Source organism: Lactuca sativa, chromosome 5 (genome assembly GCF_002870075.4).
Source record: "Lactuca sativa cultivar Salinas chromosome 5, Lsat_Salinas_v11, whole genome shotgun sequence".
Taxonomy (NCBI): Eukaryota; Viridiplantae; Streptophyta; class Magnoliopsida; order Asterales; family Asteraceae; genus Lactuca; species Lactuca sativa.
In genome coordinates this window covers 276,325,748-276,343,471 of record NC_056627.2, presented here as the reverse complement: position 1 = coordinate 276,343,471, position 17,724 = coordinate 276,325,748, and positions in this window count along the sequence as shown.

Genomic DNA, 17,724 nt, shown 5'->3' with positions numbered 1-17,724 from the left:
ATTGCGGATAACATTCATTGTGTACATGATTTATATTTTAGATGATGAACATGAAGGAGGACAATGTGAACCAAATAGGTGTTTTGAAGAATAAATGTAGAGAATATACCAAAAACCTAACCAAAACTTGAATGTTGGTTCCAAGTAGAAGGACAAAGTAATGCAATCCAGCACATCTCAATGTTCACCCAACAACCCACACTTATCTATATTCCATTCCACTCTACTCCCCTTCTTTTATCTCTCCATAAATATGTATATATGTGTGTTGAAGACTTTCTCAAACAACTTGTTGAGTTGGTGGAAGGGTAAAGTCGTGCTGTTTGATAAGACTAAATAAGAAAATATGGAAATTGTAAAGAAAAAAAAGTATGGAGTATGGAGAGGCATTGTAGTCTTGTTAAGAACTTGTAATCAATGTTAGTTGGATAAAAAAATATATATGAAAAACATAAAATACAAATGATGTTATGTTATCCTTAATTGGTAACCAAAGATGAATAAATCGTTTTTCTTTGTCTTGGGGTGCAACTTCCTGCCAAAAATGGATGATTGGACAATATTTCTCTTCATGTTCATTTCAAAAAAAGAATTACAATAAAGTAAAATGACCAAAATGCATATACTTTTCATTCTTTTCACCTTCAAATCTTTTCTCTTGTCTTAAACAACAAAAGCAAAATTTAATATCAAAAAATCCAAGAAAAAAACAAAATTTCATCCGGTTGATCAAATTCTATAGTTGGAGAAGATAATGGGAAGGTAATAAAAAACACAAAGGAAACATCATGACCAAATTCGACTTTTCATTTGAGAAAAAAAAGGTACATCAAGTTGATCAATCATCGAACACATTGAGCAAGTTTCAGGTGGATGCCAACCCCTTATTTTGATATTCTTCTGATTAATCGAATGACATGACTCTTCACGCTTGGCATTTTTCTCATTCATTCCATTTCCATTTCGTACAATCATTTATCCACTCATAAATCATGGATGTGTAATGTGTTGTATATACTTGTGAAAGAAAACTCATAAATAATAGTCTAGTGGTGAATGATTAAGGAAAGCGATTCATTAACAGAAATGTTTTTCGTAAATTCGAATTTGCAGGTTTTGTTTAGACAAGAAGTCATTCACCGTTTCATCCTTTCAATGCAAACCACTGACTTTTTCAACCCCTACAAATAGTTCTAATTAGCAACCATTTCATTATATGAGCTCTATTGCCAAATATTTTCCCTTATTTTTGCTTCAACATATCTAAAAAAATTCAATGAAACAATTTTCAACTCGTATGATCGATGTAGATTAGGTTTTATTTATGCTTATGGTGATGTAAGAATTCATAAATAATGTTAAATATGCAAGGCTGGCTATCAAATTTCCTATTCTAAAGCAATACGATTTACTTCTTTTGATGGTTACACTTGTTGATAGACACATTTTTATCATGATGAATGATGATTTAATGTCAACTACATAACTCATTTTTCAATGGGCATTTTTTATATACACTACTCTATTATATACCTATTACACATCAGTCTAATTTTGATCATTAGTTATTCATGGTCACACAAAGATTGATTAGTTAGTTTTCACATGTTTTTTATTTTTCAATTTCCAATAAGTTTTTATGTGGAGACTCATTTTATATGTTTTTTTTTTTTTTTTTTTTTTTTTTTTTTTTTTTTTTTTTTTTTTTTTTTTTTTCAAAATCAACATTTTTATATGTTTTTTCTAAAATCATTTATATCTTAATATTTATAAAGGTGGACATTTTATAAGTATTCATACGCGCTCATTTTATTTAAATATGTTCACGCTTATTATTAATTTTTTTTGTACTAGTCGATGGAAAGGTTTCGTCGTCCAAAAGTTAGTGGCACAAGTTACGTTCTTGTAATAAAATATAGATTTACAAGTAGACGTGAGTTCATCATTTTAGAAAAATTTATTCATAATATTTTATAATTTATTAGATTATAATCCGCGTTAAACGTAAGTGATTGTATAAAAAAACATACAAATGTCTACAGAAATTATATAATAATTATTAAAAAATATGGTTATTGGTATTACTGAAATGTATAAAAGATACACTCAAATCGATAAATATCTATAATTCTTGAATGACCTCTTTGTAGACAACATTTTTTATTTTAATAGTTGAACGACATTCTTTATTACATATGAGTACCTTCAAAATCATAAATAATTACATTGGTGCAATTTGATGAAAGATTGATGGGTAAAACATAAAAGACAAGACTTTTAATTTTTTTTCTTAAAGAAGATGAATTTTTACTTGAATCCATCATTGTGTTTTAGTGTTAATATTGCTTATAAAACTTAAATATAAATATGTAGGCATATTGTTAAGCTTTATTATTTTATATGAGTAAAATAATAATTATAATGGGAAAAATTATCTAAGAAATAAATGTTTGAAATTGTTTTGGAGGGAAGAAATCAGGATCATTAAAAAATTTTATATAAGGAAAATACAAATTTAGATTGGTTAAAATTATGGATGAAATTAATGACGAATATTATTTTTTAGGGAATTGTATTTTATAAGGTATAATACTATGAAAAAATTCGAAATATATATACTTGTTGTGTAAATTTATAAATTTTATTGTTACTATATAAAGATAAAAAAAGTAGGTTGACATGTTATACAAAAAAATTAATCACTTTATTTAGTGTTAATGTTGATTATAAAATCGAATATATATATATATATATATATATATATATATATATATATATATATATATATATATATATATATATATATATAGAAGAATGAGTTCTATGGAAAACAAATAACTAGGGCAACATCTACCGGAACCAATAATCAAATGACACGTGTTCATTTCTTTCTTCACAAGTAATGTATTGTGGAAGTTATTGTGGAAGTGATGTGTTGTCATGTTTTCATTGGTTCAAATATGTGTTGCCTTAATCATTCATTTTCCATATAACTCTTCCCTATATATATATATATATATATATATATATATATATATATATATATATATATATATTGGTAATTTTATTATTTTATATGAAAAAAGTAATAAATATAATGGGGCAACATTATCTAAAAATAGTTGCTTGAAATATTTTTGGAAAGAAAAAATGAGGATCATTAAAAAACTTTATATATGGAAAATACAAATTTAAATTGGGTGAAATTATGGATGAAGTTATTGATGTTAATGTTGGATTAGTGTCTAAGTCCATAACTATTTTGGTATGTACTTGACCCGATTATGAGCATGGTCCTTTTGGGTTGCCTTCACCATAGCAATATGTAGGATGAATTAAAGAGAGAGAGGTTTAAATATGATTTATTAATATATTATGAGAATAATATATTAAAGGAGAAATCATATTGTTTAATTAATATTAGTCAAGAATTAATTGATAATTAATTTTGTGGCTAAAAGAGATTAATTAAATTTAGGGGACTGGACTGCAATTATTGGATAATTGAGTTATTGGGCTAAGGAATGCTAAAGGAACAAGGGGTGAACGAAATTATGATGGAAGCCCATCATATTTTCGTCCATAGCCTTATCCAGAAGGTTCCATGGGCTGCTTAGAGTTTAAGCTGTCCATTAGGGTTTTGACTGAAACCCTAGCAACCCACACAAGTACATAAAGGACCCCTTAGGCTCCAAAAACGTGGACAACTGATTCTCTAGGGTTTCTAGGGTTTTTTTTGGGCAGCCTCCTTTCTTCTCCTCTTCATCCAAGTTGCATAAGGTGTTTGTGACTCCATTAGAGGTGCAGCACTTGAGGCACTAAGCTTTTGAAGCCAATCCAAGCAAGGAATTGATTGTTATTGCTATATAACAATCAAAGGTAATTCTATAAACCCTAATTCAGTTTATTATATGTTAGATCTAAGTTTATTAGTCTTGAATTCAAAGCATGTACAATAGAGAAACCTAGATCCAAGCATTAGGGTTTGTATGAGCACATAGGATTGTTCTTGTGCATAAAACCCATCAGTGGTATCAGAGACTTGATTGGTTTCTGTTGTATGTGATGCTTTGTTGTATTATTTACTGAAAAACAAGTTTTTTGCCTCTGCTCGACTCAACTCGGCGAGTCAGTGCGTCAGGCAGAGGGTATTTCGGGATTTAGCTGCTGTTTTGACTTGGATTTGATGCTTAAATTGTTTTATGAAGTTAAAATCCGAATTTTATCTTAATTATATGTTTATCCTTGCCAAAACAATAGGTAATTTCAAATCTTTTAAATATTGGTTGTTTATGTGATAAACATGGATTATTTAAAGTTATTTGGTAATTATCTAATGACTAAAATAAGATTAGGTCAAATATAGATAATTATGTAATTAATTGTTTAATTTGAATTATTTGTTGTTTGATCCCTAATGTTTTGAAATGTTTCAAAACTTGCCCTCAAGTTTTGGAATTTAAAAGTTAATTAAAAGTTTAATTTTGAAATGTTAAATTCTAAAACCCTAGTAATTTGAAAAGTTCAAATCACACCCTTATGGTTTTATTAATTAATTAAAGTGTATAATTAAAAGTGATTTAATAAACCCATAAAGTTTTGGTTTACATTTAATGAAATTAAAAGTATAATTTTACTAAATTAAACCACCTAGTATTTTAAAAGTGTAAAATACACCCTATACTATATATAACAGTAAAAGTCTAATATTATATATATATATATATATATATATATATATATATATATATATATATATATATATATGTATGAGTAAACAGTCAGTCTTACCGTTAGTAGGCCTCATTCACGAAGCTGGTCTATAAGGGGTGCTTAAGGAAATTGCCTATAAAATGGCGATTGAATGGGTATCCACTCTTACCCACCGCACTCTTGACTACTGGAGGGTCGTTAGCCGAACGGGTAGGATAGGACAGAAACCTTCCATTATAAGTATAATGAAGTACAAAGTAAATAAATGCTTTTACAAATTCCCAAATCATAGTTACTTTAGGAAAAATGTGAAATTGTATGCTAACCCATGGAATTACACTTCGTACCCTTGTCGAACGTTAGTGGAGCGTGTGTGGTTAACCGGCACACTAATTTAGGGATGACATTGGTGGCGAAGGGTGGCTCGATGCTTATCATAGATCAATGGAGCGTGTGTGGCTAACCGGCACATTGATTACGTGATAGTAGCATTAGGTGCACCACGTGATTCGTATGGTTATTCATACCTTGTTTGTGATCCTCGGCATCCCAGTCACAAATAGTAGGGCATAATCGAGATTAAACATGCCATTGAAAAGTTCAATGAATCTCAAAAGATCTAGGAGTTTCAATTCATTTAAAAATTAAACTTCCTTTTCGTTTTTCATGGTGGAAATTGGTAAATCGTCATTTACCTACCTTCAAATATTCTGCAACTAGATTACGGCATCCCTCTTCTAGGTTGTAGAGTATTGTGTTGGATCCTAGCTTGATGTCTCATTTGGGTGTTACATCAAGAATTCTAATCAACTTAACTTCAATTTTCTCCCGTTTTGTAGATGTCTGAATCTTACAATGGTCTTCCCAAATCCTTTGGAACAAGCTTTCCAAATGAAGATGACGTTCCGAGATACGATCAAGGAAATGAGAGTCATACTTCACTTCCTCCATCTCCTCCAATTGTTCTCCTTGACCCACAAGTTCAAAGGCTTGAAAAGTTCAAGCTCACTCAAGCCCTTTTGGAAAGTAAACACGAAGATGGGAAACCTGTGTGTGCGCACGTCTTAGAGATGAAGTCACACATTGATAGGTTAAACATGTTGGGTGTCGATATTTCAAGTCAGTTGGCTGTTGACTGGGTTCTTCAGTCACTTTCTGAATCATATAGTGAGTTCCTTAGAGAGTACTATATGATGGACCACGACGTGACCCTCATTAATCTCACTTATTTGCTTATAGCTGCTGAATCAGCAATGATTTGGCGTGATGGTCAAGCAAATTTGTCTGGTGAATCAAACTCCCAAAGTTCAATGGACATTGGCAACATTGGAAGTCCAGAAAGAACTAAGTCTGTGATTGTCCGATGTGCTGTGCCAAAGGAGTCCATTTGCTTTTATTTCCAAGAGAAGGGGCATTGGAGACGAAGCTGCCCTAACTACCCGAGAGATCTAAGAGATGGGAGAGTCAAGATGTATGGCTCTACTTCAGGTAAAATCCATTATCTAACTCTTTTGAGTTCCCATTCTAGATTCTTAATACATGATGTGATAAGATTACATTTTGATGTTTTGTAGGATCGAAGAAAAGAGAGGAAGCTTGAGAAAAGAAGTGAGCTGAATCTAATCATGAAGAAATGGATTTCGATCGCATTACTTGAAGAATGGATTCTTGAGCTACTACTTGGAGTTAGAATAGATTGTAAAGAAATATGTAATAACATAGTTTTTTCAATTGAATTGCATTGTAAGGACAAATTTTTTCCGCAATAAAATGAATTTTTATTTTATCTTATTTATCCTTGCAATGGCATGTATGAAAAATTGATGTTTGAAGGTTTCTATTATTAGCAATAATGGATTTGATTCTTAATTGTATTATTTGTGGACATATCAAAAGTTTACCAAATAGGGAGAGTTTCTCATCGCCCAAGTTTCAATTGGACAGAAACTTGGAATCATGCAATGTGTATTTTATGATGAATGAAAAACTTTCACATTTGGGAAACTTAGGCTAATTCATTGACAAAGTGTAAATTAAAGGACAAGGAGATCAAGTACACTAGGTTGTGCGTTGATCAAGTCCACCACAAGAGTGACAAAGATATTCGTCATGATTTACTAAAGTTTAGTAAATATGATTATACTTATAAGATTAAGTGTAATTCTGAGTTGATTGAAAGAGTTTCAATGAATAGTAGAACGAATAAAGAAGAATCAAGTAGGCAGAAAGATAAAAGTTTCTCCTTTTCTAAGAAGAAGGGAGAGTACCTTTTATTGTGTTTTATGATAAGTCTTAAAGATTAAGAACCATGTCTCAGTAGATCCTCTAAGTGAGTCTTAGTGCAATTGCATGTCTAAGAAGAGGAATCAAGTATTGTAGAAATGGTTAAATCAATAAGTCAATCATACTTCGTTCCAATATCAAGTCTTAGAGTCAAGATTGTGACATTGAGTGAAAAGTTTTAAGTAGGTTTATAACATTCATCAAATGTGGAACTTGGAAAAGTTTTCTTATTCTTACACATTTGAAATTGGTAAGTTGTGCTGTCTTGGGTAAGACAAAGACCAACTAGGACCAATTATGTGAAGTGTTTTGTCTTGATAAGAACTACACTAACTCTTGAGTATTTGCTTTGTCAAGAAATGTTTCTTGACAAGAGAATCTTATATGTCAAGGAGTCAGTGGGAGTCTTAATGGTCTTGAAAGGTTTCAAGCACAAATCAAGAATAAACCTTATCGATCATCACTAGCACACGACTTGAGGTTTACAACCTATCGTGCTGACATTATTTTGTTTCTGTGCTATTCCAATTGAATTAATTGTGTATGTGAGTTATATGAGTTCTCATTTGAATGCATACTAAAGCCTTAGTTGATGGAAAGTACATTGATATGTAAGGACAAGTTACTAAACTACTTGGAAGACATGGTGGGCACTCGTGTTACCATAGGGCAAGAAATCAAGATTAAGAAAGTTCAGTCCATATGAGTTTGGATTTGTCGCAAACCTTGGTTTTGGCAAATTCACATGGATAGGAACTCATACACCATAAAATCTAAGTGTAATAAGATTCCCTCCTTCATGAAAATGATTGTGAGGAAATGCTTTCACTAAGAGAGATCTTAAGAATATAGCAATTGTGAAAATTGTATTCTCAAATTCGATTATGGTTACGGCATCCATTTCCATAGTTCGAATTGTGAGATTTGGCAATTAGTTTGAACATTTGGAACTTAGTAACATAAGTTCTAAATTGTTTAAGCACACATATGAACTATCTAAGCCAAAGGTGTATAAGTTTAAGAATCTTAGATAAAGGATTATCGAAGCATCTGGTATTAGAAATATGAATTTTGTAGAATTCAATTAGCATTGTTTTCTAGAAGTTCAGTTGTTTTCTGAATACATGTCAAAGCTAGTGGGAGCATAAGTGATATGCTTATATGATAATATCATGATAGTGGGAGCATAAGTGTTATGTTTGTATGATCATTATGGCAAATATTGCAAGTTAGCAATATTAATTATAGAAAAACAAAGATTCAATTTGCAAAGTTGCAAGGTTTGAAAAGTTGTTTTGCTATAATTAAGGGAGAAAATATTATACTTCGTTTCAAAATCTAAAGCTTAGATTGAGAAATTTTGATTTTTTCAGTCAAAGGATACATTGTGTGTTCTCAAAATTTGCTTATGATTACGGCATCCCTCTTCATAGTTCGAATTGTGAGAACATGACACATAAAATATTATGGCAAAAGATTGGTAAAGTATCATATCTTTATGTAAGACATTATGCATCGTGTCCCATACGCTTCGGGTATAGGATCGATTGCAAATGCTATAATATTTACCATTCTAAAATTTTTTCAAATGTCTAGCGCATTAAGAGGGAAAAAGGACTAGAATTGGTTTTGACTAAAATAATTAAACAACTATCAAAGGAACGATCCAAAGTTCGTTGAGGATTGGTTGCTTGTGAGTAGTTGGGAGTATGGTATTGGATGGACCATATCGACATTATTATGAATAGATAAGATTCTATTAAGAATGAGTTGTCATATGGAAAATGTGGAAATGTTTCCATATTGGGAGTTGGATATTGAGAATCTATGTCTAGATTAGAAATTTTTATGCCAGAAGGATGTTCAAAGGAATGCACTTCGAATGTGAGACTTCACGTCTATAGAATTGTCTTGTAGCAATTTCCGATAGAGTACTTTGTAATTTCATTGGCTAAGTCTTGGTGACTTTTGTGCTATGATTTTGTAAAGGGATCGTTGCATAAAATGTTAGAATCTAGTATATTCTAGTAGGGGCAAGAACCTTGTGTTCTTACACTAATAATTAGGATTAAGGAATTGTGAAATGAGCATCATTGGAAAAGTTTTCAGGTGATCTATTTCACAAAGCATGGACCATAGGAAACAAAGTGTGCATGCTTGGAGCATGGGACAATTGTTGTTGTAATTCAAGTAATAAGTTGATTATCCGAAACATTAAATGATAAATAATGAGTAATCAATATGGTGGTTAAATAGAAGTGTTTTATTTACTCTCACAAGTTTGGGGCCATATAGCATTAAGTATTATTATTATGTTTCAGTTTGCATGTTTTGACTTCCAGAATAACTAGGTTATTCAAACATCCATGGTCGGTCATACGTTGGGAGTAGGTATGAATAAAGACTGTCATGAATCTGTCTGTAGATTGTCTGCAGTGTTTAGACATGGCACAAGTTTGCTGCAGAATTCATGAATGCTTTGATAAGTTTAGAGTATTGGATTAAACCCATGCTCACTTGGATCACTTCATGGTTTTGTCACGAGTGATTAGTGAGACGATAATATTGTATATTCTTGAAACCGAGACATGTGAGTTGTTATTTGTTGGTCGGTTGCACATTGATAATAAGTAAACGCACCACTAACTTGGTGTTATAAACTTATTGTTGTGTGTGATTCGATCAATAAATGCAAGCGAGCATTTGAGTCGAAGTTTATCCATTCATTTTACCCAAAGTGGGATAAAAGCGATATCTGTGGGCCTCTCGATGATTTAGTGATGACACCTTAGCGCTTGGCCAAGCCAGGACTAAGTTGATGTGTTCAATTGTAGTCTGTTATCAGTCGTCATAAATCGGAAGTCGGGAAACAGTATAGAGAGAATGATTAAAATTCATGTCTTTTGTCTATACGATATCTTGAGAATGGAGGAATATATAATCCCTTATCTAGAGGACACGCTATCTGATAAGATCAGAGTTGACAGCAGCTTTTGAAAGCTACGATTGTTAATCAGGTTCTGAAGTCATACGGAAAATAGTTATTAGACTTATCCAAGTGGGAGACTGTTGGATTAGTGTCTAAGTCCATAACTATTTTGGTATGTACTTGACCCGATTATGAGCATGGTCATTTTGGGTTGCCTTCACCATAGCAATATGTAGGATGAATTAAGGAGAGAGAGGTTTAAATATGATTTATTAATATATTATGAGAATAATATATTAAAGGAGAAATCATATTGTTTAATTAATATTAGTCAAGCATTAATTGATAATTAATTTTGTGGCTAAAAGAGATTAATTAAATTTAGGGGACTAGACTGCAATTATTGGATAATTAAGTTATTGGGCTAAGGAATGCTAAAGGAACAAGGGGTGAACGAAATTATGATGGAAGCCCATCATATTTTCGTCCATAGCCTTATCCAGAAGGTTCCATGGGCTGCTTAGAGTTTAAGCTGTCTGTTAGGGTTTTGACTGAAACCCTAGCAGCCCACACAAGTATATAAAGGACCCCTTAGGCTCCAAAAACATGGACAACTGATTCTCTAGGGTTTCTAGTCATTTTTTTGGGCAGCCTCCTTTCTTCTCCTCTTCATCCAAGTTGCATAAGGTGTTTGTGACTCCATTAGAGGTGCAACACTTGAGGCACTAAGCTTTTGAAGCCAATCCAAGCAAGGAATTGATTGTTATTGCTATATAACAATCGAAGGTAATTCTATAAACCCTAATTCGGTTTATTATATGTTAGATCTAAGTTTATTAGTCTTGGATTCAAAGCATGTACAATAGAGAAACCTAGATCCAAGTATTAGGGTTTGTATGAGCAAATAGGATTGTTCTTGTGCATAAAACCCATCAGTTAAATTGGTAGGTTATGATTGAATCTGATTTTGGAAAGTTTAAATTTGATAAAGGAAACATATAAGTTATCAAAATAATTTTTTTTTATGGATATAAGGAAAATAAAATTTTAAATTTTATTAAGAAATGCATAAAAAGTAAATGTTTGGAATATTTTTGGAGGGAAAATCGGGATCATTAAAAACTTTTATATAAGGAAAATACAAATTTAAATTGGGTGAAATTATAGTTGAAATTAATGATGATTAAATTGGTAGGTTACAATCAGAATATGATTTTGGAAAATGTGAATTTGATAAAGGAAAGGCGTAAGTCGTTAAAATATAAAATTTTAAACGGAGGGGAACATATAAAAAATGAATATAAAACTATAAAAACCCGACACAATAAAAAAAAATAAGATAGAGCAACATAAAAAAAACTATCTTAATAAATAAGAATCATTTTGTCAGATGTCAGTTTTTCATTCATTTTGTCATATGACAATTTTTGGTATTTTTGAATTAACTATTTTCCACTTGTCATTATTCTATGTTTTTCATTTATTTAAAAATGTTACTTAATTATATTGTTATATAAGCATATACATTCTAACGAGACGTTCCTTCCATAATAAGGTTACTTAATTTAAACTTATATTGACAACCAATATATCATTTTTTCATTGCATTAAATATTGATAAATATATCATTTAATAAAACAAAGTCATAGAGTATAATTTATGAAATGATAAATGTTATATGAATTTAATTATAGTATTAAATATGGACAACTATTTCATTTATTTAAATAAAGTCAAAGGGTTTCCGGTTTCCCATGACCGAGATATGACCTTTCAAAGACAGGACACATTAAAGAAAAATGTTAAAATAAGAGTTTTGACTTTTTAAATAAAAAAACACATACGTACATTGCTATTAACTAAATCTGTTAAAAAAATAAAAATTACAATGCACTTTGTATCCACTGAACACGGTTACAACAACTCAAAAGAAATTTAGAAATTGCAATTCAAAACATTATATATTAAAGTCAAAGTACATTGCTATTAACTAAAGCTCTTAAAAACCAAGAATTATGGGCAAATATGTCAAATTAATAGTAGTATAATATTGATAATTAAAAATACTAAAGGGTAAATGGTAGTCTTCAATCATCAACTACCGTGTAATCAAAACAATCTTAGAAAAAATTAATTATATCAGACACACATATAGTTAATCAAAAGTCATTGTGCTTTTCTTATTGACAGAGTGCAACATCAAATGCAAGGTTAAAAGACAAAAATAAAAGATTGAAAAACTAATACTAACATTTATAATCAAGATTATTCATGCATTCAAAGATCATAGTAAAATACAACACTAATGAGAATCAAAAAATCGAATACAATTAATAAAAATTGAGAACACCATATTAAAGAGGGAACATGGATGACAAACGTGATACTGCAAATGGTGATGCTGTTCAAACATGATGTTGTAAAGGGTCTGAAGAAAACATAATGTACGAACAACAACACATGATTTATACACAACTGTCAACAATGATTATGGAAAGGATATCAAATTTTGAATTCTTTGATTCTTTGAAATTGAGCAACGATATCATGTAATCTTGTAGATACATTTCATATAACAGATGTGAATTGAAAGAATATACGAAAGGTGTCAGCTAAGAACGCGATTTTAATTAAGAAGGAACGAAATTTACTTTCAAAAATTATGATAGGTTTAAATAAGTTGAATATATTCCTTTTACAAATGACATTAACATTAAATCAGTTAGTCAAGCTTTCAAATTTAGTCAATATTAACTTAATTTAATTTTATTTCACGATGAATGGTCATGATTGTTAAAGGTGATGTCATCGGGTTTCTCTTTTAATATATAATAGATGTGAGACCCGTGTATTACACGGGTTGATTAAAAAGAATATCAAAGTGTAAATATTAAGAATTTTTAAAAGTAAAACTTTGAAATAAATAGAAACATTCAACTAATTAACAATTAGAATAAAAAAATCACTATTGAGAAGATCATCTAGAATATCAATTGTCATGTTATCATTTAAACCACCGACCTTTCATTCTCGTATATCTAAAAGTTAGTTCACAAATGTTGTTTCTTCAATATTAGATGTTTGAACACTTAACCATATGTTTTTTTGTTAATCTTAGGACTTTGCATTTTGACTGAATGTAGGAAGAACTTAATGAAGCATTTTTGTCAAAAACCAGTGTATAACATGGGTTGATTTAAAAAAAATATATTAAAAACTAGGGACTAAATATTGACGAATTTCAAATGATATATTTCAATAGGATTTAACTGGAATAATGATTTATTAGGTGTTTTTTTAAAATAAATTCTTGAAGCGTTAACCATAGTTTGCAATAACTTCAACCAAATCACTATAATTTTTTTAAATAGTGTTTAGTGGTTAGAAGTTAGTATCACCAAATTAGTAGAGTTTGCCAACATCCAAATTAATACTCGCGACCTTCAATCTAAGATGCAAAACCTCTATTAATCACCTCCATTCTAAGATGTAAAGCCTCTATTAATTAGGCTAGTCCCACATTGGCAACCAAATCACTTTTGTAAACATGAAATGAGTAATTAGTTAGTACCTTTAATAAAAACATATCCTTGAAGCGTTAATCATAACATAACTTAAACTAAATCACTCTATTAATCAATAAATTACAAGTGATCATTTCACTTCTCATATCATCTTCATATGGTGGAAACTATGCTTACGTATTTGCATCAAGTATGAAATGATTTATTTGCATTATCAAATTCACATAAATATTCACCTTTTTTTTAGTAAAAGGCGAAAGAATAGTTCGCTTTGTGCTTACCACATAAATATTCACCTTTTTTACCTTATAAATGAAATTGACACTGATTTTGTAAAAGTAAAAATTCAATGATCCACAGACTTATTAATAAGATCCTTGTCATTTGAATAAACAGTCAAAATGCCTGAAAATTTATTTTTTTAGCTAAAAATTAATATAAATGATGTAGCCAACATTAATTGTGTCTTATTTGGTAAAAGATTTACAAATATAAAAGTACATATGTGAAGTCTCATACAATAAGTTAATCCAAAAATTTTGGGCTTTTGATATGTTCAATGAAATTACATGCAATTAGTAAATATGGTAATTCTAAAGAATTGATCGATAAAATTTTAAATAATAAGATTTTTTTACTTATAAATGTGCCAAAAAATTATGAACCTTAAAATAGTGATCTTGTAAATATGAATTATAAACTGAAATATACGTTAAAATATGTGTTTTCTATATTTGTCTAATAATTAGTCCTTTAACATGTAACACTGAAAAACACAAATTTACATAGAAATAAATTTACATATACAATCGAGAATACAACAATAATTATTTTGTGAAAATTTTTCACTTTTTTTAAGATTCATTGAATTTATTATCACATTCAACGTATTTTAATACATTTTATATATTTTTTAAGATTCTTTGCATTTACTATTACATTAAATGTATTTAATACTTTACAAATATAAATTTAGTATTATGTGGCATATTAATTGAATTTAATTAAAAAAAACCACAAAATGACATGTGGATTTAAATTTATTCAAAAAAATCACAAAATTACATGTGACAAATTTAATGAGAAAATGACAGTTGACAAAAATGATCTTCTTTTATTAGGACAGATTATACAAACTTATTTAATGTAGTTGTCAGGTAATAACAATATAATTAATTTTTTTTGAAACGACAATCTAACTAACTCCTAAATTACTTTTTAAATCCACCCATTTCCACGACATGACCTAAACCATCAACCTCAAAAATAAAAGGACCATTGGATACGGCTGAGCTAGAAACCCTTTGGTATTAACAAAATTAAATTTATATTGATGAATTAATTGGTGAGCAATATTGGGATGTCGGTGTTGTCACTTTTCTTGAGGTTGACGGTTCAAGTCTCGTTGTAGACATATGTGAAATTAAGGTGTAGTTTATGAGTAGATTAGATTTGTTGTTTCAAAAAAAATTATAACTTTATTTTTTATATAAATTACTTACACTAATATACTTGTAAGGGTATTTTAATCATTTAATGCGAAGACAATTTTTTTTTTAAAGTTAAAAAAAATCGACGGGGTTAGTGGTCAAAATTTATTTGTATTTTAGATTGCAGGTCCCGAGTTTTAATCGAGGCGTTTCATGATTTTGTGATACTAATTTCTAACTACTAACCCCATCATTTAAAAAAATGATATTAGGTTTATGGAAAATGAAAAAAATATATTAAATTTGTGGGTTTACGATTAAAAACATCATAAAAAATTGTTGAAAATTTATTTAGAATTTTTTAATAATGTTATTTATATTATTATATTATAAAAACAATATTATTGTTGTTTCTATTACCTTAATAAAAATTAAGTTTAAAATTATTAATTTTTAATAAATTTAATAATAAAAATGTTATTAATAAAACAATAATTATTAGATTATAATGAAATAAAGTAAAAAAGTTAGCCAAATAACAGTCATTACCTAAAAGTAAGACTATAATGATATATAATAATAATAATATATAATATATAGGGACCAGGATGGTGTGTCCATAATATGACCATTTTTCAATATATGTATGGTAGTCCTTTTTACCCTCTTAGATATTTGAGTTTCTAATCGACATGTAGATAGGGGCTCTTTTTTGTTAATGATTGGTTAGTATCTCTTTCTTACTAGGATTAGTGGCTTACATAATTATCAAAGCCCTTTTTGAACCACTCACATTATTTAATGACAGTTTTTGTAAATTTATTAAACATCTAAAATGTATTTTGTGTAGTAAAAAAATAAAAAAATATCCAAAATGACCGTATTCCATTGTATATACATATTAAAATTGGCCAAACTTAGTAACTTTCAGAAATAAACAACCAATCTGACTGACATTTTCAAACAACTTTGATTTTTATAAACTTTTTCTCCTAAGAAATTGTGTTTTCAAAATTCAAACTCATGCTTAAATTGCGAACTTCTTTCTAGTGACAAGATTTTTATTGTCAGCTTTGAAAAACATCGAATTTATAATGCTTACGTTCTATAATTAGAAGTTCTTATTAGCATAATGTCCACACTCTTCAAAGTCTTAAAAACACAGAGTGCATCCATCCTTTTAATATATTTAGAGTGCTTTTGCATACCAGAGGTATTTGGTATAGAAAATATCATTATGAAGTACATAACATCAAAATGAAGGAGTATGATATTGATTTGTCTGTAGATATATACTATTATAATTTGGTTCATTTGGTGCCTACCAAGTTTCATGTTGTTAGAATATGATGGTTTTTACAAAACAGACGCAACAAAAGCAACAAAAGCAAAATCAAAACTTTTATTGTAACACTTGGTTTCCGGGATGCGGTTTATCTTTTAATCTTCTTTACAATATTTCAGAATTAGGGTGGAAAATGCTTCGATCATAGATGAGTCATACTTTGTTCCAATCAAGTTTTAGAGTCATGCTCTAGTAACTGTAAATCATATCTAGAAACCCATTTCAAACTAAGAAGGATGATAACACCTTGTAATATGTGGAATAAAGAATGATTTCCTTACTTTAGCACATTTAGAATTGGAGTCTTGATGCTTTCGTTGATCGAGAAACAAAAGATAAACAAAGTCCTATTCTATGGAGTGTTTTCTTGTCGGGAATCCACACAAAATTTTGAATATTTGTTTTACCTCGTCAAGGAATGTTTCTTGAGAGAGAAACTTATATGTCAAGAAGTCAGTGGGAGTCATACTATTCTTGAGAGTTTCAAAAGTCAACCGACAATAAACCTTTTAGTTATCACTAGCACGTGACCAGAGGTTTATTACCTGTTGTGTTTAATTGAAAGATCTTACTTCTTTGCATTTCAGTTGAGTTGACAATACTTATGAGTTATATGTTCTTCATTTAACTGCAAAAGTAAGCCATGTTGGTCAGCGAAAGTACATTGATCAATATAAGGTGAGCCTCTAACAACATGGAAGCACTGGTAGTCCCTTGTGCTGCCAATAAACAAGAAAGTCCATGAAGGAAAGCTGAAATTGAATTTGGTTTTTCCTAAACCTTTTCTTATGGTTGTAGGTTGTAAATGATAGATTCACATGGATAGGAACATGTACACCTTGAAATCTAAATGGAAAAAGGTTTCGCTCTAATTCATGAATATCATTATGAGGAAATACTTCTGCTAATAGATTTTGAAGATCTGATCTACATACATATTAGTTGTGTTAATCACATTCTCAAATTCACAGTATGATTATGAAATCCATCCTCATATTTTAAATTATGAGGAATGGAAAGGAATTATATGAACTTTCGAGAGATATATCTATCAGTCTTGAAAACGTTTAAACACACACACACACACATACACATTATCCACCTAAGGTGTATAATCTTAAGAAGTCCTAGTTGGAAACTTATCGAAACATCGCATTACAGAATTCTTCAGTTCCTTAAGAAAGTCAAAGGGTATTGATTTCTATGTAACGCTTGTGTTTCTAGGCTAGACATTAATGATGATGCAATAGTCTAGGTCAACCTTTGTGACTTGTTTTGAAATAATAAGATGTATTATTTGAGTATTATGTGTTTCATACTTAATTATTATGATTTAATAAGTTAAGGATAAAAATAAGTGTCGAAAATAAATGTTAGATAAACCCGATATCTATGAAGAAAGATGTAGTGGTTTAAACAAGGATTCCAGAGATATAAAGAATACTAAAATCCGAGTTATAACGAAGAAGTTATGACCTGTCGAAGTTACGCGACAGAAC